This window comes from Globicephala melas, chromosome 6 (assembly GCF_963455315.2).
Source record: "Globicephala melas chromosome 6, mGloMel1.2, whole genome shotgun sequence".
In the NCBI taxonomy this organism is placed as follows: Eukaryota; Metazoa; Chordata; class Mammalia; order Artiodactyla; family Delphinidae; genus Globicephala; species Globicephala melas.
The window spans coordinates 3,171,941-3,197,279 of record NC_083319.1 but is presented as its reverse complement, the minus strand read 5'-3'; the positions used below and the strand labels follow the sequence as shown (position 1 = coordinate 3,197,279).

The 25,339-nt window shown below is 66.8% G+C and overlaps 1 protein-coding gene across 3 annotated transcripts in view; it reads right to left on the bottom strand.

The window, feature by feature from the left end:
* Positions 1 to 25,339, bottom strand: part of RXRA (retinoid X receptor alpha) — a 96,062-nt gene that overhangs the window by 54,512 nt on the left and 16,211 nt on the right. Inside the window, exon 1 of one of the 3 annotated variants that reach the window (XM_070045663.1) lies at positions 768 to 788. The exons of the other annotated variants lie outside the window; for them this stretch is intronic. The gene's annotated coding sequence lies outside the window, so the exon portion shown is untranslated. Of the gene's footprint in view, positions 1 to 767; positions 789 to 25,339 lie in introns of those variants that run through there. 3 annotated transcript variants of the gene reach the window in all.

Sequence of the window (25,339 nt, the reverse complement as noted above, 5' to 3'; positions counted from 1 at the left end):
GGGGCCACAGCTGGCTGCATCCCAGCTCGTCAGGCAACAGGATCCCCTCCCCAGGTGCCCGGGAGCCCCAACCCAGCACCCCGCTAGGTCTTCAGACCCAGCAGAGTCTGGAAGCCGGAGAGGGAAGAGGAGAGTGTTATGCATGGTGGGACGCAGCGCCTTGAACACCGCGCTCGCCGCAGGCGGAGACGCATGTCTATGCACGTACATGTGTACGTGCGCAACTGTGCGTAAACAAGAGGTGTAAGGTCTCAGGCTAATGGGCCTTGCGCTGGGAGGAGGGGGCCTCGCCCCCGGCCCGCACCTCCTTTTCCACCTCTGAACCTCAAGGCTGCAGGGGACGGCAGGGCAGCTGTGCGACGGTGCCCGCCTGGCCGGAGAGGGAAAAGGACGTTCCGAGGTCACTTGGCCGAGAGGGACCCAGGCACCCCAGGCTGGACCTCAGAGCCAGGCCCGTAACTCCCAAACCCAGTCAGCACCCGAGGGGCGAGGAGACCCTGGACTGGGCTGGGGGCGTGGGGACCTCACAGGGACAGGGCGACAGGACCCCAGAGGCCCTCGTCCCTCACACCCACACACGCGTGTGCACCGCCCACGGAACGGAGCCCGATTTCACTCAGAAAGACAGCCAGCGCTCCGCACTCTCTGCTGCCTGGCCCCTCACCCTGCAGGGAGCACGTCTACCCCATCCAAGTACCGGGAGGTCCCCGAGGCAGGGGCCGTCTGGCCCCGGGAGGGAAGCCCCAGGCCCTCGGGGCCGAACTCACCAGAGCCCTGGGATGGCCGGGGTGAGAGCTGCTCCCATCTTCCTGGAAGGGGCCTCGCCTCCTCCTGGGGGCCTGGTCACACCTCCGTCCAGCCCCCGACCGACCGTCTGCTGAGCCGGTGGGGGCACCGGGCACTGGGAGCCCGGACTGGACTGGACCACATACCGGCGTGTCCTCCTTCACCGGGAGGAGGCCTCTGCAGGGACAGGGGCGCCTGGGGACAGGGCCCAGCGAGAGGTCTCAACTTAAGGCCTCTCCTCCACCTCCACCCCCCACCCCCATATCTTACACACGTGGTAAGCGGGGAAAGGAGCCTCCGTAACTGAAGAGCGAGAACCAGGTGAGAGACGGGCTGGTGCTCCCCAGGCCGAGGGCCTCCAACCCCAGACCCCGGGACTCAAGCCGAGGAAACTCCTGCCGCTGCCCCTCAGACGGTGGAACGAGTCCCGGGAGACGGAGAAGACCCAGGCCGACACCCGCTGCAGCTGAGCTCGGGCAGCCCGGGCCTGGAGCCCAGCGCTCACGCCGGTACCTCCACAGGGTGAACGAGCTGGGTTGTTTAATAACAAATTACAAAGAGCCGGCGGGGAGTGTCTTATCAGCAAGGATCTCCGGCAGGGCCCATCCCGTGGACTGATGTCAGGGAGCTCTGGGAATGATTTAGCTTCATTAGCAGTTCCTGCACGGTCAGCAAAAAGTGCCGGCTGAGCCGGGGCCCTGGGTGGCGCCAGAACCAGAGGTGCCAACAGGTTGCCACGAGGCAGCACGGGCACTGCGGGCGCGAAGGCCGTCTCTGCCCCTCAGTGGGCGCGTGGGCTCCCACGGGCCCACCGCACAGCTGGGCAAGTCGAGGCCCGGGAGACTGCACTCCAGGCAAACTCAAAGTCCAGGGCACACCTCGAAGACCGGCCGAGAGAAGCCCACCACGCCCTCCCTGGCAGCCCGACAGCTTGGCAAAGGTTCACGTCCCGTCTATGAGCAGCTGGCTCCTTTACTGCTCTGTGCCACCTGCCACGGAGGCCCGAGACCACCACCCAGCCACCCCCTCCAAGGGCAGGGAGGCAAGAGGCAGACCTTGGTCCCAGGGCGCTGCATGGCCTCGGGCAAGGGATCCTCCGCTCCGGGCCTCAGTTCCCCATGTGTCCGTGGATGGCCCCTCCCGGCCCTTCAGACCCCAACACTGTTATTATCTCCAGGTGCAGCTTCTGGAAGCAAGAAGCCCAGGCCAGGCTGGCCCGGCTCGGGACGAGGCCCAAGCCCACCGGTGGGGGACGCTTGATCCCCACCCTCCCACGCCAAGCCCTGCTGCGCTGGCCCAGGGCCGGCCTCACGCTGCCCGAGGATGCTCAGGGCTGGGGCAGCTGTGGCTGGTGCCGGGGAGGGGGCCGCTCCCTCGGCCCTAGGAGCCCGCCGCAGCCGGGCGCTCTGTCACTGACACCAGAGGTAGCGAGTTCCAGAGGGGCCGGGGGAGCACAGGAGCAGCCCTGCCGAGGAAGCTGGAGCCGGCCGGAGATCACTGTGGATTCCTGAGCCCGTGCCAAGGCCCTGGGGCCCGGAGGGGCGGTGAGCCATGCAGCGGAGAGGAAGGCCCTCGCCCCCTCCCCATGCGTGCAGGGCATGCACAGGGGACCACCCAGGCAGCGCCGACGCCGGAGAATCGCCCCCAGGACCGCAGTCCCTCCCTGGCCGCCTCCCCGCCGGGGCCTGGCGTCTCCCAGCCTCAGTCTTCCTGTGCGACCGGGCACAGCACGGTCCGCAAGGCCTGGCCTGAGAGATGCTGGCCAAGTGTCAACCCCACCCCCCAGAAAGGAAGGGGTGCAAGAAGCTGGCGCCAGACAAAATCCTACAGCCTTAAGGCTCAGGCCAAGAGAGAGCCATGCTCCCAGAGGTAATTCGCCTGAGCCCCTGACCCGACCCATCACCTCTGGGCTACCCACGGGCTCACACGGAGGCCCAGCTTTACCAATGCTGAGCGTCTGTGTGTGTGCCTTTCCCCACCAGCCAAGCCCCCCAGCGTGGGACCCGTGCCCCAAGCTGGGTCCTGATCCAGGCAAGATGAATGAACGGCGTGAGTTCTGCCCAAAGCATCTTCCCTTGCATCCATGGAGTGTGCCAACAGCCCCTCCCCCAGTCCGCCCAGCTCCTCGGAGCCACCCCCGCCAAGGCAGCCACCAGGGTCAGATGTAAACCGGTCCCTCCCAGGCCCACCGAGGGACAGCAGGGCCCCAGTCCCCGCACACAGCACCAGCTACTGGGCCCCCAGCGCCCCAAGCAAGGAAGAGCAGGGGGCCTGGCCACGCACAGCACCAGGGCCTGCCACCCACACCAAGGCCGGCGTGAGACCCAGAGAGGGGCCAAGAACGCCCAGTCTCACACCACAACCGGGTGCCACTGCGTGTCTCAGGGGCGGACACACCTGCCAAACCCCATTCGCAGGGGCAGGGTCGGCCCACACTCCAAGCGCACCCAGGGCCAGGACCCAGATGCCTCCTTGGTCACCCGCCCAGGTACCGCTGCCCCGCCCCCGGGGACACAGCTGGTGGGGCAGAGGGTTTCGGCCGCGCACCAGCAGGCCAGTGGCTGTGACCGAGTCTCCACCTCTTTGTCTAAAGCAGGAGTCCCCGAGAGGACCCCGAGAGAGGGCACACGGGGTGGGGGGCTCTCCCGAGGCCCGTGTGCAGCCAGCCACAATCGTCAGCAGCCCCTGGCCACGCACCCACCCCACCCCCACCGGGAGCTGTCAGCTCCCCACCTCCTCCCTTCCAGCGCCCGGACCCTGGCTACGCTGCCCACCCAAAACCTCACAGCCTTTACCACGAGACACGCCCCCACCAGATGCTGCGGGACTGCCCGCCCCCACGGGGTGACCTCGGACGGGCACAGCCCTCTCCAGACTCAGTTTCCTCATCTGAGAGGGGAGGGGGCGGAAAGGAGAAAGGACCTGGAGATCCTCATGCCCTGTTCAAAGGCCAGGGCCCACATCCCAGCTCGTGGACCTCTTGCCCTGCCGGGACACACGGGTTCCCACCTCACGGCTCCTGCACCCTGGTCTGGAAGGTCTGGGCAAGACGCCGTGGACCTCGGAAACTCAGCTCAGCTCAAGATTTAGGGAGAAAGATCCATGACATCCCGCCGGTGGAAGAACCTAGAAAAGCAGGCTGGAGGGGGGGGGGCAGGGCAGAAGACCGGTCCGGGAGGGGGGTGCCCTAGTAACCACGCCCACAGCGCAGGCTGCCGGCTTTGGCGGGGGGGGGGGGTTGCCGTTCTTTTCTCTGGCTGTGAAGTTCAGCAAAGGCTCTTCCCCCCCAAACTGCTAAAGCAAGTGGAGGTGACAAAACATTCCCGCCCGAGGTTTCCGCAAAGGGCGCGACTGTGTTTACCCAAAACTCACACCACCCGAAAGCCGGCGCCCTGCCCCTCCCACGCACCTGCTGGAAGGTGGGCGCTTCCCCTGACGCGAGGAGGCCCAGCGGCCCCCCAGAACCCGGTGCTTTCACCGTCGGGAAGGTGCAGCGAGGGGCCGTCCTCCGAGGGCTGTGCTCAGGCGGACGGCGGCTGCTGCCGCGCCAGCCAAGCGTGACCGTGCGCTGAGTACCTGGCACGGCCCAGGACGCGGGCTCCTGGAGGTGTGCTCGCCGGGTCCCCTCTACACGACCCTCTCTGCCCACGTGCCCCGTCGGCGCCTGCCTAGAAACGCTGCCAGCAAGTCACAGCAACGGCGGAGACAGGCGCCCCTGCAGGGTGAGGGCCAAGGAGCACGCCAACAGGCCCCCAGCAGAGCTTTCTCCTTTCTCCTTTCCGCCCCTCCCCTCTCAGATGAGGAAACTGAGGCTGGAGAGGGCTGTGCCCGCAGCATCTTGGGGCTCACCCCTGGCCCATTCGGGCTGGGCGCTTAGATGGGAAACCAGTAAGCCGTGAAATGAGCTGATCCTCTAAATGGACCCCCTTCCACCTCTCCCCTGCGGCAGGGAAGGGGGTGGGCAGACAAGGCCGGTGCCTCCTGGGCCCAAGGCTTGTCTCCCCAGGGGAGGGGACGCCGCCTCTGAGGCCGGCCCTGCTGCCACCAGGCTGTGCAGAAACAGGGAGCAGCGAGGCCTTGCTGCCGACACACCCGCGGCCATCACTCACAGTACGCCCATCACAAGACACGAAGACCCCCAGAAGGCTCCCCACCACAGACAGAGCCCTGCAGCCCCGGGAGGGTGACCATACCGTCCCAGACCTGTCAAAGGGAAGGGGGTGGGAGGAGGGGCGCCAGCCCTGCGGCCATCCCCGTCCTTCTCTGACTAAGGACAGCAAGCGTTCGCCCAGACCGGGGCTGGGAGCTGGGGAGGGATGGGATGGCCGGGTCGGAGGGCGCCTCGGGCCCGAGAAACATGGTGTGGGAGCCAGGCTCAGGCGGGGAGGCAGGGCTTCTGGCGGAGGAGAAGACCCCTCCCCAACTCCCGCTTGGAGCCCCGACGGCCAGGCTTGGCCATCATCAGGAGCGTCCACCCCGGCCAGGAGCTGGCCACGAGAGACGAGTGGCTCCACACAGACTCTGAGGCTCACCCCTGGGGATCTCTGGTCTCTCCTGCTCGGGGAAACAACTCACGTGGCCCCAAGGCCCCCGCCCCAGGGAGAGAAGGCGGCCCGTCTCTGGGAGGCAGCTCTGCAACCTCGAATACCACCGTTTATTCGCTCAGAGCACCCGCGGCCGCGAGCGCTGTGCCGGGTGCTGGGTGCACAGTGGGGACACGGCCAGCTCCACTCCCGCCCTCTGGAAGCCCAACCGGGCAAGGCTGGGGGCAACCCCGGACCAGCCACCAAAACACGCTGCCTGGGGCAGGAGGGAGAGACATGGGGCTGCGGGAGCGCCCACGGGAACCACAGCGGGCGCGAGGGGTCCGGGAGACGCCCCGGCCCCGCACAGACCTCTGGCCCCCATACACGAGACGATCAGGAGCCGGGGGGGCAGATCGGGCAAGGAACACGCGGGGCCGGGGCGGGCGATAGCCCAGCGGCGATGGGGACACTGAGGCACGAGCGGGGGCTGCCCCAAGCAGCAGGGACAAGCAGAGCCCACTTTCCAGAGCCACGTCCCCCCTGACCCCCTCGGGCAGTGGGACAACGTCCAGGAGAGGCAGTGCTGGCCAGGGGCGAGCTCGGGGCTGGGAGGGGGCCAGAGCTGGGGCACGTCGCCTGCACCTCCGTCACCTGCACCTTCTGGCCACGGCTGTCCCAGCACCCCCTGGATGGACTCGGGCTGGAAAGAGCGAGAGGGACGGGGGGTGGGGGCGTGGGTAGCAGGGGGTGACGCGAGGAGGGACCACGGGGCCCGAGGCGCCAGGACAGCTGGGCAGGTCCTGAAATGGGCCACTGCACACAGTGGGTCGCAGGCCCGGATGGCGTCAGGGCCAGCGCGGGGACAGCCGCCCTGCCGCGAGGGAGGCCTCGGTCTCCCCACCCGTGACGTGAGCTCTCCAAGTTTCCTTCTGGCTCTGAGACCAGGTGCCAGGCCCAGAGAAAGCTCCAGTGTTAATTAGTTCATGAGCAAATTAGCAAAATGGTCACCGCGTTACTCTGATGAGACAGATGCCAGGACACATGGCAAAGTCAAGTCTGACACCGAAAGGCTGCTCGCTCCCATCAGATAAACTCCGAGCGGAGCCCGCAGAGGAGGCGCTGGCCGCACCGGGCTCAAAGGGAGCCGGGGCGGAGCCAGGCACCTCACAAACCCTGCCAGGCCTCCTGGGTTCCCAGACCACCCGGAGGCGGCTCCCAGACCCCAGACCAGAGCAAAGATGGGGCTCAGCTGGGGCTCTCACAGGTCCCAGCCCAGGACCCCTTCGCCCAGCCTGCCCAACAGCCCCATTCGGCACCCGCCCGGCCTGCCCCCGCCTTGGTCCCCCGCGTCCACCATTCCCCAGGCGAAGTCCCAGGTCTCGGCCCAGCCCGGGGGCAGCCCCACTCCCAGGGACCCCAGGCCTTGAATGGGGCTACTCCCTCAAGGACGTCCTGGCCAGAACTCCTCCCTGGGTGGTCCCGGATCCCGGGTTGCCCCCGGACAAGTCAGACCCTGGGACCGAAGCGGGGGCCCCTCTGCTGCTAAAGACCTTTCAACAGGCTTGGAAGCAGCGTCTGGACGAGGGGTGCTGGGCAGGGCACGGCACCCACGTCGTCCCCACCGCCTGTCCTCCAGACGAGGAGGCGGGCTCAGGGATGCCATCTCGAACCCAGCACTTCTGCAAGGCCACAGGGCACACCCGGCCTCACTGTCACAGCTCGGTCCCGTGACCAGCACGGGTGGGAGCGGGGAAGGAACAGCTGCTTCCTGCCAGCTCGGCCCTGGCCCCGACCACACGGGAATCTGCAGCCCGTCACCGGCTCAGGCAGCGGCCGGACGCCGACCCCTCACCCCGCAGCCTGGGCAAGGCCACCGAGAGCAGCGCGTGGCTCCCAGCCCGGGCCTGGGGACCCTGGGACCACCCCCCCACACACACGCCCCCACCCCCTGGCCAGACAGTGAGAGCAGGGGCTTTAGGTAAGAGCCTGGGGGCTCCTGCCACCTCTGCCTCTTGGGGCGTTAAGTGGCCATGACAAACCCAGCCCGGATCACGGCTGAAGGACCGGACGCGGCACTCAGCACCGCCAGTCCCACCCCGGCTCAACCGCCTTGCCTGGCTCCTTGCCCCCTCTCCAGCCCGGGACCCCGGGAGGCCCCAGAACCTTCTGCCTAGCCTTGGTGGGGCGACAAGGAGCCTCAGTGCGTGAGCTCCTTCCCTTCAGAGGCCAGGCCCACCAGAGCCCCCCGGGCTGCCCTGCCCAGCTAGACAGATGGCCTGAAGCAGCCCATGAGAAAAGTGGCCAGGAGGTCGGCCAGGCACCAAGGGCTGTCACAGGACCTCCCGAACCATGGCTGTGTGTTTGGGGAGGGCGGGGGGTGGCCACAGGAGGGGTCGCCTGCCACCTGCCCCCGCCAGGGCTCCACCGCGGCTGGTTCTGACCCCAGAGCCACAGGTACCTGCCCTCTCCTGGGATTCAGGCCACAAACGATTACTGGGTTTTTTATTACTTATTCAGCAGAGTGAGTGACGGGTCCTTCTTAACCAATCTTCGGGAAAAATCAAGCCCAGGCCCACGGAGAGAGAGTGGGGGCCAGCCTCCTCCCCTGGGGTCCCACTCTCCCCAGCCCAGCACCCTCCAGACAAAGGCATACACAGTGTCCCCTGAGAGGGCGCAGAGCCCAGAGGAGAATGAGGATGACGATTTATGGAATTCATTTTCCACGGAGCTGGGGGGCTGGGGGCTGGGAGCTGGGCAGATGGGGGGTTGGGAGCTGGCGAGGCGCTGCAGGGCAGGAGCGCCAGAGAGCCAAGAGGGATGGAGAAGGAAAGGGAGTGAAGCCAGAAGAAAAAAGTGCCCGGGGCGGGGCAGCCTGGGGCAGCAGGCACCCCCCGCATGACTAATTAGCTGGTTACTGGCGAATAACGAGCAGAGGTGCCCTCCAAAACACGAGAGGCCCCAGGGCAGCCCCGACAAGGGAGCCCCATCAAAGCCGCCTGGGCCCTGCAGCCCTCCCAGGCTCTGCGTGGCCTCGGGCATCCACTGCTGGGCCTCAGTTTCCCCAGATGTTCACTGAGACTGGTGGGTTTCAAATCTGGTTCTTAGGCGGGGAAGTGGCCCAAAGGGAACACCTCACTCTCCTCGCCTGTCCCTACTGATAGCCTGGGAGACCCGCCCCCCAAGGCCCCCCACTCTCTGCTGCAGACCCTGTTTCCTCCTGGGCCTCACCCCAAACTTCTCCTGCACCAGGAGGTGCTCAAACGCTCCCTGAACTGAACGGGCCCCTCTGCCTTGGAAAGGGGGAGGTGACACAAGGCTTAATGAAAATCCCCCCCAACGTGGGGTGTGAGCCTCTCGGTGATTCTAGCTTGGCCCACAAGGCTCCCCCGCACCCCTTCTTTCCTTCCGCTTTTCTAAGCTCTAGGGGATGCTGGGACACCCCCCTCCCCTTCCCTCCCTGAGCCCGCAGCAGTGAACTGTGAACTGCGGGGCTCCTGGCCCTCTGCCCTCATGCACAGCACGCTTTCACACACAGGCCAGGCTCAGACCTGCCGGCATTCCCGAGGCTGCCACCACCGCCTCGCGGAGACCCCAGCCCTGGCCCAGGCCTGCCCCAGAGCAGCGTGTGTCGGGCAGGGCTGAGCGGTCCTGCCCCATCCTGCTGACAACAAGGGCAGGGAGAGCCTGCGGGCAGCGCTGCTCTACTGAAACAGCACCAGAGGGAAGCCTGGAAACCCAGATTCCTGGAGAATTCTCGGGAACTGGACCTTGTTAGCTTCCGCATACAACACGTCCAGGGTTCCCACAGGGTCAAGTCCAGACCCGGCACAGGCCCTCTGGGGCCAGCCCAGGCTCAGGCCTTGACTTCCCCGCAAGAACCCAGAAGTCCCCTTTCACCTCTGGGCCTTTGCAAATGCTGTTCCCCCATCCGTTCCCTTATCTAGACCTGCAGATTGTTGCCTCTTCCAGGAAGCCTTCCCCCAAGCTCCACCCCAGCCCAGGTTGACGGAGTCCCTCTCACCCTGGACTGCAGCTGCCCACGTCCTGCCCGTCGCCCCAACTAGACCCTGAGCCCTCGCCTTACCTCCTGCCTGAAAGTGGCCTCCTGCCCAGCTCACGGCTCATCAGGCCAGGACAGTCTCCAGGTGAGGACACCCAGCCTGGGCTGGGCAGAACTTGGCGGTCTGGGCCCTGACCTGGGAAAGCAGTGACTGTCGGCTCCTTCCTTGGTCGGGGGCAGGGTGGCCAGCGGCAACCCTCTCAGAAGTGACACACGGCCTCCCACGGGGACCCCTCTGAAGGACACAACCCTCGGGTAGGCAGGAGACCAGGGTCTGTCCACGAAAACACACGCAGGGGTCGCACCTCACTCCTGCCATGCGTCCCGAAGGATCCCCAGGCCACCCACGGCCCGTGCTCCCGCCGGCCTTCCCGTGCTCCCGGGGCACCGTGGATAACTGCGGCCGCCCCCGGCCTCCTCCTCGGCCGTCGCTTCTCCCCGCTGCCCTCGGGCCTGCCACGAGCTGCCGCCACAATCTCATCCCCTGGTAAGACAGGTCACAGGCTGCCAGGGCCACACTGGTCAACTTACAGAGAAGCACGACTGACACCCCCTTTTCTAGGAACGTGGGCTCCGCCCTGAGGGTGGCCCTGCTTATTTCTGAAACAGGTCCGCGTCCTGGGACGTTCTGGCTAACAGAGAGCCGACTGCTGCTTGGGAGGCGCACTCCCTCCCTAAACGCCGCTCAGGACCGTGTCCACCACTGCATCCCCGGGCCTCAGGGGGCCTGGCGGGCGTGGGGTCGCCAGGGCCTCCGCGGCTCCCGCCCTCCCCTTGACCCAGCCGTCCGGGGCCTGGCACAACTCCTGTGGACAGACCCCCTCCTCCAACCCGGGCCCAGGAGGAAACCGAGGCGGGAAGGGCCTGACGTCACACAGCTGCAGGACAGGGGCTGAGGCGAGACCCAGCTCCGTGCAGGCCTCTCCCCGGCCCCGCAGAGCCCGCTTTTCCCCAGGACGGGGCCGGGGGAGCGGGGAGGAGGGTGCAGGCGTGTCCCGCAGCAGCCGACTCCGGCTGGTTTCTCCTCCCGGGGAGCAGGCCCTCCACCGGGGACCAGATCCAAACCCGTCCAACTGCCCCGGACGACCCAGCGCCGGGCGACTATCTGCTCCAACGCGTTATGCAACCCGGCCCCCAGCGAGCGATTGCAACAGGCCACTGGGCCGCAGATAAGCAGGCAGAGGTGCGGGGTGGGGGGACTGGGGGCGGATTTCTGCTTTGCTTTGTGTCTCGTTTCTGCTCCCCAGGCCGGCTCGGGCCCTGAGGCTGCTAGGTGGGGAAGGAGGCAGGTGAGGGGGCCCCGGGAGACACCCTCTATCAGGGTCCGGGCTGAGCAGGTCCCGGGCGAGGGGAGGCCTTTCCCGGCCGTGTGGGCACACGTGCCGCCAGCCGAGCTGTGACCCCCCTCCCCTCAGTAGGACCCTGATGAGAAAGTCCACCCTCCCCGTCTGAAGCCCAGCGGTATCTGGTCCAAGAGTCACGAACAGGATCACCCCCGTGCGCCCGGCACGCAGGGCCGTCACTTGGGGGCGGGGAGGGCCCCACTCCCCCCCAGCCTCCTCTGTGCACAGGGTCCCCTCCCTCATCAGCAGGGCTGGGGGACGGGCTTGAAGAGGAGCCCGCCGTGGGGACCCTCGCGCCCCCGTGGCCCGCCCACCCGCCAGGGATCTTTTCTCACGCCCAGATGGTGAGCCCAGCCCGAGGCCAGACCCGGGGACCCCAGACCCCGCCGCCACGTGCTCCATCTTCCCAGCGTGACCCAGACCGTTCCCACCCACCCTACAGAGACCCAGCGAGGCAGCGCCTTATTCTCTCCATTTCAGTGATGAAGAAACCAAGGCTCGGAGTACTTGAGTAACTTGTGGCCCCCTGCTCCCCAGTGGGGGCACCCCCAAAAGCCTGACGCTGTGCCGCCCACCCGGGACCAGCCTACCCAGCCCCACAGGGTTGGGGCAGGGAAGCTGGGAGAAGGTGGGTCGGCCTCCCGAGAAGGCCCCTAGCCCGTCCCAGACCGTCTGGGGTGGCAGGGAAGGAGCAAAGGCCAGCAGGGTTCATGCTTCCCCGGTCACCAGGAAAAGGAGGCCTAGTCTGGGACAGCCTGAGTCCAGCTCCCACAGCAAGAGCTCTGGTGGACCCCACTCTGGCTCCCCGTGGGGACACCACCCTGCCTCCTCTCTTCGGAGGCATCCAGGTCCAGCAGCCATCCCAGACCTCGTCCCCCAAACCCGACTGTGGTCAGCCCCCCCCCCAAGGGCTTATCTGACACCCTTAGGCTGACACCCTTATCTGACACCCTCACAGCCTCTGCTCCCCTGGGACCAGGGAGCCACAAAGCTTTCCAAAGAATGCAGACTCCAGGGCAGGGCAGAGCCAGGGCCCTGGGAGGAATTCCCCGCACAGCTGCAGGTTGCACAACGGGCCAGGTCTCTACCTGCCTCTGCAGTGTTGCAAGGACCCACCGCCCTTCAGGCTGCAGAACAGAGCGAGGGCAGAGGTCGGTGCTTCCCCCACCCTCAGGGGGGCAGGGTCCGGGCCTCCCAGACCTCGCAGCACTCAGCTCTGGCCACAGAGGACGCCTTGCAAACCTCTCTGCAGGTAGCCACCACCCCATCCCTCCTCTCGGGCTCTGCTGGCCCCCGAACTCTGGGCCTGTGCCTCTCCCTTCCCACCCCACCCGAGAGGTGCGGCCCAAACAAGCGAAGATTAATCAAAACTGACAAGCAGTGATTCCCAAGGCTGTGGCTGAGCCACGAGCACCGTTCACCTTCCCAGCCTCCCGAGGGCAGATCAGGAAACTGAGACTGGGGTGGGGTGCGGGGAGGTGCCCGACATCTTCCTGACCCCGGACGACGGCCCGGCTGGTCTTCACCATCTGCCTTTCAGTTGCCAGCGCTCCCTGCCCCCTACAAGTCAGACTGGCCGCCTGGCCCAGCTGCGGAGCTCAGATGCCCAGCCCGCCAGGCATCGCTCACGCTGACCCTGGGGACCCACAGCACAGAGCCTGGGACCTGGGCCTGCACTTCCCCAGGTGAGGATGGACTCCGTGGCAGAAAGAGGCAGAGGGGAGCCAGGCACAGGGGAGGGCTCCTGCCTGCAGGGAGGGGGTGGCCCGGCCCCAGCCCCACCCTGAACCCCAAAGGCCAACCTGGGCAGGAGAAAGGATGCACGGCCCTCCTGCAATCACGGGTCCCGGGCACTCCTGGAACAGACACCCTGCTCGCACAGCTTCCTCAGAGCAGGGGAGCCAGTCTCTGGGGGGTCCCTCTGGCCCAAACACCCCATAACACTGAGGCAGGCTCCCCAACTACCAGTGGCGACTTCCTAGTGGCCTCAGTCCCTACATGCCCACGCCCATCGCCGGCCCTGGAAGGCCCACGGGCACTGGCAGGGAAGTCAGCGTGCAAAGGTCTGCGGGACGGGAGCCACGGATCAGGGACTCAGGGAATCATCACCTGAGGAGCGTGGAGGGCCCGGGACATGGGGCCAGGTCTGACCCAGACCAACAACAGAGCTCCTGAAGATTTAAATCTCCTGGGAAGGAAGACACACACACACACACACACACACACACACACACACACACACACACACACACACACACACACACACACACACACACACACACGGAGTTACAGGAAGGATACTGGGGAGCACCTGGCCCAAATGATACCTGCACATCAGTGTCACCCAGGGGCTGCTGAAAAGCCCCAGGGCCCAGGCCCGGCCCCCAAGGCTGCTGATCTAATTGGTCCAGGGCGTGGCCTGGACACCGGCAGTTCTGAAGGCTCCCCTGCTTTCAAAGGAGGGCAAGGCAGGGAGGGTTCGGGTTAGGGTCAGGGCAGCCAGGGTGAGACGCTCCGACCGGGTCACTTTCACAAATCCCTCAGGCCTTCTCCCGCCAGCCTGTTCAAGGAGGGGGGGTGCAGAGTAACCGGCGGCGGCATCGGCGAACAATTCTGGAGGAGTGATGATGACCACGGACACGGCCTCGCCATTCAGCTCCTGGTGACAGAGCTCCATCCCAGTAGCTGCGGACGCCGGCAGGCCCAGGACGGCAACGGCGCGGCACGCACCTCTCCTGCCCCTGATCTCCCTGCTTGCCATCACTGCACCTCGCCGAGGCCCCAGAACTTCTCCCGCTGAGCCCCTGGCGGCCACGATCAGTCAGTCAGAGAGGCCTGCGGGCTGGGGCCTGTGGGCTGGGGCAGACCTGAGTCCCCGCTCCAGGGGCCTGGTGACCTCTGCTCCCCGAGACGGTACCTCTTGCTCTCCCAACCCCATCCCCTGCAGCCCCTGTGGAACACTGCCCCGAAAAGCAGACACAGCTTTCTAAAAGCGCCCTCGGCGTGGCTCGGAGATGTGTTTGGAGCTGTCCATGAGTCTTTCCAACATCACCAGGGAGACGTCAGGCATGCCAAGTCACAGACGGCTCGGCTCGCCAAACAGGTACACCTAGCCCTGGAAACAAACCACCTTCTAAAGGGACCGGAAGGCTTCAGGGAGGAATGGCCCCTTCCCTTCCCGAGGCCTGGTATCACTGCCCAGAGGGCACTCAGCCCTCCTGCCCTGGGAAGGGGTTGGCGGGAGGGCAGGCGACCTGCTGGTCTGGAGCAGGAGGGCTGTATCCAGGCCACCACCTTCAGGAGGACCGGAAGGCCCAGCTGGACACACTGGGGACACACACGTTCCAAGAAGCTGACAGGGTATCACTTGGTAGAGTCTGAATTCTTTTGAACACAAGGGAAGGTTTGCTGAAAGCGGGGACTGTCCAGGGCGGCCACGCGAAGGGAGACCAGCCTAACACCCCTGCATGTACACACACGGCAGCACGAACACACGCACACACACACGTGCCCACTTGCACACATGCACACACATGCAGCCCAGGCCGCCAGATTCCCCTCCACGTCTGTCCACCAGGCCCAGGCCTCCCACACCCAGGGCTGTCAGAAATTCCACCTTCTGGGGACCTTCGTGAGTACAATTCCAGCAGCCTTTAAATCCGCCTAAGAAAATAAACATGCCCTCTCCCCAGCAGAGCCGGCTCAGGCCAGGGTCTGCCCTCGTCGCCTCGGGCCCCGGAATCCTGGCTGTGGGCCCACCCCTCCCCGCCACCAGTGCCAAAAGGGGATCCAACTCGGCAGACCCTGGAGGGCCCCGGCCAGTCCACTCACCCTCCCAGCCCACGCGCCCGGGGCCCAGCCCAACAACACGGGGAGAACCCAGGGCGCGAACTGCCCTCTGCCTCCCCGGGTGCAACCAGTGCCCACGCTAGGAAGTGGGGGCCCCGTCCCCCAGGAGACAAGGAAGACGGGGGAGACCGCGCTGAGACCCGCTGCCCTGGGCTGGGGAAGATGAGCAGATGGGGTCGACGTGCCCAAGGCGCTGCAGCCCACGCAGCTGCCCCCGACCCCCGGGATGCGCAAATGGAGTGGGCACCTCACTCTCCCAGAGGACCGCGCCGCTCTCTGCGCCCCATACAACGTGCAGGGGACGCTAAGGACCGACGTGGAGCCACTCCCCGTGCTGGCCCCGCACTCGGCCCCTCGGTCGACCCCATGACATCCGCACCCTGACTCTGTTTCGCAGCGGAGACTGCCGCTGAGTCAGGAGGTAGCTGCAGGACGTGGCTGGGGCACGCGGCCCCCAGCGCCCGCCGGCAGCCGGGGATCAGCGCCGGCCCCGCCAAAGGAAAACAAGGGAGGCCCAGCAGAGGGTGGCTGGAGGCTGGGTGGTCCAGACACTTAGCCTCGCACGGTCTGCTCTGGGCGCGCGGCCACCTCTGCCCGCTGCTGGGCAGAGGCGAGGTGGGGAGGGGCAGGGTGGTGCTGCCAAGCCCTGGGCCGCCCGTCTGTGGGCCCGGAGTGGGACCCCTGAGCCCTCCCTGGTGCCCGAGACGCACCCGCGGGCCCTCATGCACCCCAGGTGGGCCCTGGCGAGCGGCCACCAGGCCTGGCTGGATCCCCCAGCCCAAGCCCGCTGGGGTGTCCGACCCTCCCGTCAGGAGTGGCAGGGTCCATCCACGTCTAGGCTGCCCCACGGCCCGGGAGGCCTGGGGGCGGCTCACCTGCCCCCTGCCTCGCCACGTTCCCATCACACACCTGGGCAGGCCCAAAGCCCACTGCAGCCCTGGGACCAGGCCCTCAAGCCCAGAACACTGACCCCTGGCTGTATTCAAGCCCCTCACACATCACTCCTGGGACCCTCCTGCGGGGCCGTCAGGGCTCCAGCTCCCCACACATCAGGCCTCCTGACCAACAGGAAGCCAGACCTCAGCCCCCCAGGCTCTCCCCGTCCTGACACACGTGCACACCTGCACACTCACACATGGGCACACAGAGACCAGAATCTACCACCCCCCACCCTGCCACACACAGACCAGAACGACCCCACCAACACACGCCAGCCACACACCCCGCCCCCGAGAGGCCGGGCCCACAGCCTCTGCATGGCCGCCCCAGACCTCCCCGAGGCCCCGCGCACCCACTCTCACAGACCCCACCGGGCGCCGTTCACCTCTCATTTGATGCTTAAACATTCATTCACGGCTCCAGATTGGCTATCACACCTCGGCTTTAATTAAAGAGGCCGCGCGACGGCATTTTAAACAGCAGTGTCATTTCCTAATTGACGAGACTCCATCATCAAAAAAAAAATACTCAGACGGGCCTGAAACGGAGCCGGCGCCCCTCCTCCACCCGCTCGGAGCAGGCGACGAAGGTTCAGCTTCAATTTTTAATCCGCTGATGAAATATTCACAGGCCAGGGAGGGGATCACGTTTCCCAAGGGGTAGGATCCCTGGCCTCTCCAGGGGCTCCCCGAGCTGGGAGGACACCGAGTTTGGGGTGATGAGGTGAGGGCGGGGGCTGGACACCTGCCCGCCCCGCAGCCAGCACCCTGTCGCCGCCTGGGTCCACAGGCTCTTCCCTCCCCTGCACCCTGCCCTGGTGCATCACAAACTCCACTGCTGGGGGGGGGAGGCCTCTGGGCGGTGACTCCTTGGAGGGGGACACGGGGGCCCAAGGTCACCAGCAATGTCCCCCCAGGCCTCCTGGTCCCAGACCTGCCATGTTTGGACCTCCAGTGCCAGTCCAACCTGCTCCAGGAGAACCAGCTCTGTCCCCAGCACTGTCGTTTCCTAAGCAAAACATCAGAGGCCCAGCCCCCGACGCCAGCACTTCCTCATGATCGGGCATTTGTACCTCAAGGCTGCAAACGCTTCTCGTGATGGTTAAGTCGGCAGCCCCCCGTTTTACAGGCGGGGATACTAAAGCGGAGCGGAGAGGCCCTGGCCGCCCTCCCAGGGCCTCTGCCCACCGTCACCGAGGAGCACGGCAACGGCCAGGTGAGAGAGGCGTGTGACACTCGGCCTCCGGCGGTGGCAGTGCAGCCCCTGCCCCCTCACGGAGCGCACAGTACAGATGAGGAGGCAGAGCCGGAGAGAGGGGCCCCAGGACTCAGCTCCCCGGAATGCGTCCCCACGTGCAGCAGGGTGGGCGAGGACCCCGGCCCACCTCCTTCCCGCCTGCCTCCGAACAGAGGGTGAAAACATTCCAGATGAGCAGCCCCCTGGGTGGGAGGGGTGGTGAACCAGGCCACCATGCCCGGCCGGGCACCGAGGGCAAGGTCCTTCCATTTCCTGCGCAGGCCACACGGTGAGCACGGCCAGAGGACACATCCGTGGGCCTGGCACCATCGCTCCTGGGCAGCTGGCCGGCTGCCCGCTGTGCCCTCCACAGGGGAAGACCCTGGACGGAAACTACGGGCCTCTGAGGAGGATGACCCCGCCACAGGCAGCCCCGCGGAACCCCCAGCCGCTGACCCAGCTGCGAGACCAGGATGGCCAGCCTCCTCTACAGCTGCGGGAACTGAGGCTCAGAGGAGCCGGGGGTCTCTAACGCCAGTGGTGTGTTTGGCCCTCCACCCTGCAGTGCCAGCGCCCCCAGCGCTCTAGAAGGCCCATCCCCCCACCTCCCCCTCCCTCCCCCACCCCTGCAGCACCGTGGCAGCTTCCACGCATCCTGCCGGGCGAGCCTGACACTGACCAGCTGCCCAGCCGGCCTGGACAGGTCGTTTAATCAAAGCCTGCGATCAGCACAGCCCCTCCTGAGATCACTGGGCAGATGCACCCGCCCAGCCATCTGGCGCAGCCACTCTTTCTGACCCTGGACCCGCGCGTACCCCGGACAGAGGCGTGAGTCCAGGGCCCGGGGAAGGGGGCCCAGCAGTGCAGGAGGCGGACAGTGTTACGGGCAGAACGCTGGTGTGTGCTGTCAGCCAGCCGCCAGCTGTGTCCCTGCCCGACGCCCCGAGCCAGCTGCCCTGCCCGCCTCTGAGCAGCCGTCCTGGGTGGGCACGGCCCAGGAGCTCGGCCCTGCGGGATCACGTGCAGAGCTGTGATCGTTGGGTTCACACCCTAGACACACACTCAAAGCGAATATGGCCAAATTCTCAGACACGGAGATACACACAGCCTCAGGGGGGACCGAAGACCCAAAGAGTCCAGCATGGGGCCTCCGATGCCGCCAGCCCAGCCCGCCCGCGCTCACCTAAGACTCTGGTCCCCGTCCCCTAATGCTCCCTGCACATAATAAGCCCCAGGGACCGAGAGGCCGCGGGCCCCAGCCCACCCGCTGTGGCCACCACCCCCAGCTGCAGCAGCCCGACACCAAGAGACACGGCCCGCTCGGTCCCACAGACCCTGAGACACCAAACCTCATGTGGGCATCGGGCCACCCGTGGCCCCCAGGTCAGGTCCCAGCCCACCAGAGGGGGCTGCTTCTCCCTCACCCCCTCCCTGGCCAGGCTCCTCAACCCCGACACACCAGCCCCCAACTTCAGAGCCCCCACTCCGGGCAGACAGGCCAGTCTCTGTCTGCTCTCTCCTGCCCCATCAGGGATGCCCCCCACTCCCCACTCACCAAGCCCACCAAGCCCTCCACCCGGGCCGGGTCACTCCCTGCCCAGAGCTGCCCAAGCAGGCGTCCGGGCACAGCATCACAGGTGGGGGCAGGCGGCAGCCCCAGGCCCGGCCAACCCCCTCTCCCGGGAGAGCCTCCATGCGGGCCCTCCTGGGCCGGGGCAGCACTCAGGGGACCCCCATCCCCACCACGAGTCCAGGGGCAGTGCAGGTCCCTGCCTGGCGGCGGCGCAACACCAAACATCACCCACCGCCTCAGCACAGGCACTCCCTTCACTGCCTGCGACACAGCTGGGTCTCCGACATGCCTGCCCCCTCCCCGGAGCCTCTCTGCCCACTGGCGCTACACCGCAGCTCCCACGGGTGCTGGGCGGAGCGGGTGTCCGGGGCGCAGCCTTACTGAGGTCCAGGAGCAGGTGCTCCTGGAGGCCGGGGGGCCAGCGTTTGGGCACCACGCTCAGAATTCTACTCTCACTCGGGGGCTGTGAGCCCCCCACCCAGGTCCCAGCTGCCCCGCGCCCCAGCACCCCTGGGAGGCATCCTGGTGGGACTGGACACCTGACAGCGGATGGACCCGGGACAGGGCGAGGGTCTGGACGTGCAGGAGCGGCCCATCTCAGGAAGACAGGGGAGCACCGGGGTCAGGGGGCGTCCCACAGACAAGAAGGGGTCAACAGTCCCCGATATCAGCACATGGCTCCCCAGCCATGGCCAACCCTGACCTGCAGCAGGGCGCTCCCACGACCGCCCTGGGCTCAGAGAGCACCCTCACGCCCACGGGGAGCTCCCTGCCGAGCACCCAGCCCTCCACGGACACTGTGCTCCCCGCGCCAGAAACGCCGCTCCGACTGCCCTACCGCCTGTTCCCACCCTCGAGCCCCTGCTCATGCTGACCAAGGGCTGCACCGAGAACATTCCACGCTCTGACCACAGGCCCCAGATTCCCAAGTCTCTCTCCCAAGACTGGACGTCAGCGTCCCCGGCTCTTCCAATCTCCACGCGGCCCTGTGTGGCCTCACGGACCACTCGGGACTCCGGCCTCTTCCCCCGCCAAGCCCCCCACAAACAGCACCACCTCTCACCAAACCTCGCGGGCACCCCAATTCCCAGAGCCCCCAGCCCTGGCCTGTTGGGTGTGGCTTTAACTGCAGCCCAGACCCACCGACTCCCCCATCCCCACAGCCGCCACCTCCTCAGGGACTGAGGACCCCACCCCTGCCCCTGGGCCTGGTCTCACCAGCGGCCAGGGCTTCCCTCCCCTGTGGGACAGGCCCAGAGCCCCACTGGAGCGCACATGGCTCTGCCTCTCCCGGCACTACCCCTGTCCCACCTGACCGCCATCCAACACCAGCCTCTGCGCTGACCTGCCCTGGTCAGGCTCACTCCCACCTCAGGGCCTTTGCACATGCTGCCCCCGCGACTGGGAAAGCTCTTCCTTCCCGTCTCTGCCTGGCTGCCCCTTCTCGTCCTACAGCCTCACCTCAAGCGTCATCCCACGTACCCAGGACTCGGCCATTATCACCGCAGGCCCCGTGCTCCTCCGGACGTGGGGGTGTGGAGCTCAGAGGCGAGCCCGGCTCTGAGCAACTAGGCCACGGAAGACTCCTCCAGGGCCCTCCCGCTCAGAGGACGCACCGACACTGTGACAGCCACCCCCCGCCCCCCAGCTCCCCTCCATCCGGGCGGAGGGCGCGCTGTCTGCCCCTGGGACAACGCTGGGGGGCGCAGACAAATGCAGGCTGACCACCCTGAGCTCGCAGTTAAACTCGGTCAGCAGCGTGGCGGGGGGCGGGGTGTCCTCCACCCAGTGATTTGCATTTTTATTAAATCACACAGAAAACTTAGACACGTTATTGCCTCCCTCAGCCTTTAACTCCTCCTCTGCCCTGCACTGCACGCAGCCACTCCACGCGGTCTGTCCCAGGGTGACACCCAGGCTCCCACCCCACCTCCACCTGCCTGTCGCCTCCCCAGTGCCGGCCCCTGACCCTCCCCACAGCCAGCCAGGGCTCCTCTTCACAGTACAGGGCCCTCCCTGCCCAGCACAGAGCCCTCCCCGCAGCACAGGACCCTCCCCCACAGCACAAGATCCTGCGCCCCCAGTACAGGGCCCTCCCCCCCCAGCACAGAGCCCTCCCCCCCAGCACAGGACCCTACCCCCCCCAGCACAGGACCCTCCCCCCCAGCACAGGGCCCTCCCCACCAGCACAGGACCCTCCCCCCCAGCACAGGGCCCGCCCCCCCAGCACAGGACCCTACGCCCCCAGCACAGGACCCTCTCCCCCAGCACAGGACCCTCCCCCCCAGCACAGGACCCTACGCCCCCAGCACAGGACCCTCCCCCCCAGCACAGGGCCCTCCCCACCAGCACAGGACCCTCCCCCCCAGCACAGGGCCCGCCCCCCCAGCACAGGACCCTACCCCCCCCCAGCACAGGACCCTACCCCCCCCAGCACAGGGTCCTCTCCCCCACCACAGGACCCTACCCCCAGCACAGGACCCTCCCCCCCAGCACAGGACCCTCTGCCCCCACTACAGGGCCCTCCCCCCCCAGCACAGGGCCCTCCCCCCCAGCACAGGACCCTACCCCTCCAGCACAGGGCCCTCCCCCCCAGCACAGGACCCTCCCCCCCAACACAGGACCCTACCCCCCCACCACAGGACCCTCCGCCCCCACTACAGGGCCCTCCCCCCCAGCACAGAGCCCTACCCCCCAGCACAGGACCCTACCCCCCCAGCACAGGGCCCTCCCCCCCAGCACAGGACCCTCCCCCCCAGCACGGGACCCCACCCCCCAGCACGGGACCCTCCGCCCCCACTACAGGGCCCTCCCCCCCCAGCACAGGGCCCTCCCCCCCAGCACAGGGCCCTCCCCCCAGCACAGGGCCCGCCCCCATAGCCAAGATCCTCTCCCAGGGCCCAGCTCTGGCCAGTGCGGCCGAGAGGCAGTACCTCCCCCGCCTCCCACAGCGGCCTTGAGTCAGGCAAAGCACCTCCCCTCGGACCTGTTTTCCCCCCTATGACATGGGGTCTCGCAGGCCCAGCTATGACCCCACCCTGACACCGTCCCAATGGGGAGGCCCGAGACCTCCCACCACCCCAGGCTCCACAAGCCTGCGGGCAGGCGGCAGGGGGCGGGGCAGCGGCAGTGGGGGCTCGTCCCTGGGCAGCCCAGCCCTGCCCCCAGCCACCTTCCTCCTTCACCCCCTGTGCTGAAGGCCTGGGGAGGGGGCGCCAGGAGTTGGGCAGGTCCCACAGTCCCTGGGAACCCCGAAGCCCCAGCGCGCGTGCCCCCGTCAGGGGACAGACAGGAGCCCTGCCAGCTAGTCGCTTGCAGGATGCACAGGGCCTCAGGAGGAAAGAACAGGCTCAGGTGGCCAAGGGTGACCGTGGGGGGAACCAAGGCCACGGCAGCCCGGGGGTCCACGGGGGCGACACCCACGTGAGACCGGAAGGAGCAACGGTGGCTGCAGGGCGACCCGGGGAAGGGCACTCCGAGGCAGGAACAGCATGTGCAAAGGCTGTGAGCAGGGGAAGGGCTGGGAACATTCTAGCAACAGGAAGCAGATCGGTACAGCTGGTCCCCCGGGGGGGAAGAAATGAGAGACAGGCCCGGGGCTGGGACTTCACCCTGAGGACCACGGCAGCGTGGGAGGGGCATAAAGACCACAGCGTGATCAGGGTCAAGTGCTTCAGAACGAGTGAGCAAAAAGCACCTCAAGGAGACGCTGTGTGGCCCGACGCCATCACATCACTCTGGGTGTCACCCCCACGTGCCCCACCCCGACAAGCCGCCGCCCCCTACTGGCAACACGGTCCCTACAGGGCAGGTGGAGAAAAGACACCATCGGACGCACAAGGCACGGGGCCGTGGGTGTGGGGGAGGCCCTCCTAAGGGGGGCATCAAGGAGGGCTTCCCGTAGGAAGGGGCATCTGAGCACAGCCTGCCAAGCAGGTGCGGCACCACTGCCACCATCGCACCACGCGGTGCGCTCATCTGTGCCAGGAGTTGACCCAGATTTAGTCATGAATGAACCTGGCCGAGAGTCGAGTCTCTAATTACTTTTCACTTCCCCTCATCATGCATTATGCATTGACAGCGAGCGAGCAGAGAGAGGGGACAGGAGGAAAAGCACACAGCACAATTAATTTCAGCTCCAATTGTTCTCTCCCGCCTCGCCCTCCCCGCTGCGGGGGGAGAGCCTTTCCTAGCTGATGTTTCACAAATACCTTAAGGGGTCAAGCAGGCGACTGCCGGGGGTGGCAGAGTAGGGTGGGGGGACACCAGAGCTGTTATCAGACGCTGACACATCAGAGCAACAGAGATGCCTCCCCACCAGACCCAAGCCCGTGGCCCTGGCCGCTGCCTGCGGGAGGCCACTGAGGCAGGGACAATGGCTTCTCGACCCCAGGAGCCAACCCCCCTGGCTGGCCAGCTCCATCCTGGCCCCGGGGCATGGCTGGAAGGGCACTGAGCCTACCAGGTGCCCCCACCGCTGACGGCCCAGGGGACACGAAAATCCCATCTCCAGGTTTGGCCCAAACTTTCAACATCCTTCCCAGCAGCCCCATTCCTTGGGCAGAACCTCAGCTCTGGGACCCCAGCGGGAGTAGTTATCCCCACCTGACAGGTAAGGAGACCGAGGCCTCTGCCCAAGGCCCTGCCAAGACTGGGCGCTCACCCGCTGGGGCGCATCCGCTTCCATCTTCCAGGCAAAGAGGAACCACCAAATGCTCTACCGGGGCGGAGAGCCCTCCTGTTCAAGCAGCCTAAGCAACAGGCCCCGTGAACGCCAGACCCCAACTCCACACGGCCCAGAGCCCCAGGAGGCAGGCCCACCCTCCGCGGCTGGCATCGACCCCCCGCTCGCCCCAACGCCACATCCACTGTCTGACCACGGGGCCAGCGCTGACGCTGATGAGGGCTCTAAGCCCACATCCATCACTGCCTGCAGGGCAACGGGACAGCGGGCACTGTGGCTGTGGGGTGGAGAGGACCTAACCCCAGGGGAGCGTCCAGGAGGAGGCCTAATATATGCAGACACCTGGCAGAACAGGAAGCTGGAGGGTGAAGGGGCGGCATGGGCAGGACCCAGAGGAGGGAGCAGGCGTAGCTCCTGAGGACAAAGGGGCGCAGGGAGGGCAGAGGAGAGCAGGGCTGGGAGGCAGTGAGAACTTCATCCCGCGGGCACTGGGGAGCCACAGAGGGTGGTGCACAGGGGAAAGGGCAGTCCAGCAGGGCAGGGAGGTAGGCCAGGAGCCAGGGGAGCAGTGGGCCCCGGAGCCCAGAGCTGGCTCCAGCCCAACCCAATCTCCTGCCGGGAAGCCGGGCAGGAACCTAGGGCTCGACTTCCCACACTCACAAAAGAAATCTGGGCCATGGGTGCCCCGGGTCGGGGTTTCTGTCGAGAGATCCGGTCTCCCCCACCCTGCAGCTGCTGAGTCAGAAGCCCGGGGCGGGGGCGGGGGAGACCCAAATCACACCCCCTTCCAGCAGCGCAGGCAGGCAGCTGAGCACGCTGGCGCCCAGCTCCCCCCACCCCCGGGCCAGACCGGAGCTCAGACAGCCAGCTCCCGGGCCCTCCCGGCCCCAGCACCCCCTCGGCGGGACGTAAGCCACAGCATCCTCACTTGTCAGCACCGGAAGGGACCCACTTGGGGCCGGGGACACGGAGGCCTGGGGCAGGACAGGGTGGGCTCGTCCACGCTTGGCCAGATCCCCTCCTGGGGCACGGAGCAGGGACCCTCAGAAGGCAGGGACGTCGGGCGCAGGCCTGGGGACTGTTTCAAGGTGGGGTGGCACTGGAAGCAGGCTGCTGGGACAAAGAATCGGAGCAGGGGCAGGGCGGGCCCGCCAGGCAGAGGGAACAGCACGCGCGAAGGCTCAGAGGTGGGGACACAGACGGCACGGCCCGGCAGGGACCTCTCGGGGCTCTGCTCCGCCAGTGGGGCCCCAGAGGGAGAAGACTGCCAGGTCTGCGGGGAGAGCTGACAGGCCTGAGCACCCCACTCTGGTGGGGCCACGAGGGCCGGCGATGGGCCCGTGAGTGTCGCAGGCAGGAGGGCAGAAGGGCAAGAGGGAGCCGGGGACGTCACATCTGCTGACCGAGCCCCCGCCCGCACCCAGCTTTGGGGAGGAAACGCTCTTTCCCACAGTTTCGAAAGATCCTCTTTGCTTGAAGGAAGAAGCAAACCCGGAATCACACCCTTCCACGGCTTGGGGCCGTGCTCGCTGGGGCTGGGGCTGGGGCGCGGGCTGGGGCGCCGGGCCCCCGAGCCCACCCACCAGAGAGCCACCCACCTGAACACACCTCCCTGCCCAGGACACTAAGCAGGGAAAGGCCAGTGGGGACTGGACAAGGGACTTAAGCCCCAAGTCCGCGTCAAGGCTGCACCTGGCAACGGCTCTCGCTTCCTGGCCCTGGGAGATCCCTGGGCCCCAGAAGGTTCTGGAACCAGCGGTCCCTGAAACCGCCCCTCCCAGGGAAGCACTTCCTCCCAGGGGAGAACTCCCGCATCTCCCCCCGTGGCCCAGCCCATCACTGGGTGCCGCAGAGCACTGAGGGGCAGCCTTTCACAGGCCCCCCAGCACCAGAGCAAGAAACTCCTCTCCCCAGCCTGCAGATGCAGACACTGAGGGTCAGGGAGGCCCCCAGCCACTGCTCTTCCCTGCTCCCCGGCGAGAACTAAAGTTCCGACCCTCCTTAAGTTCACCCTCATGACCACCCTAGAAGTAAGTGTCATCACCCCACTCCACAGATGACAAAGTCCAGGCTCAGAGAATGAGATGCTGCCCCAGGTCACACAGCTGCGAAGGGCTGAGCGGGGACCCGAACCAGGCACGTGAGTCCTCCCCCCGCAGCACGCCAGGGCCACCCAGCCCACACGTGGCTTCCCAGGCTCATAGAAGGAACCCCTCACCAGAGCAGTGACAAGGCAGCCCCGCCAGCCAGATGGCCCTCTGCCCATGCCACCTCCCCAGGGCGGGGCGGGTAGAAATCCCATAATCTCTAGGGCCTCTCCAGGGAGGAAGTGTCCCCCCACCC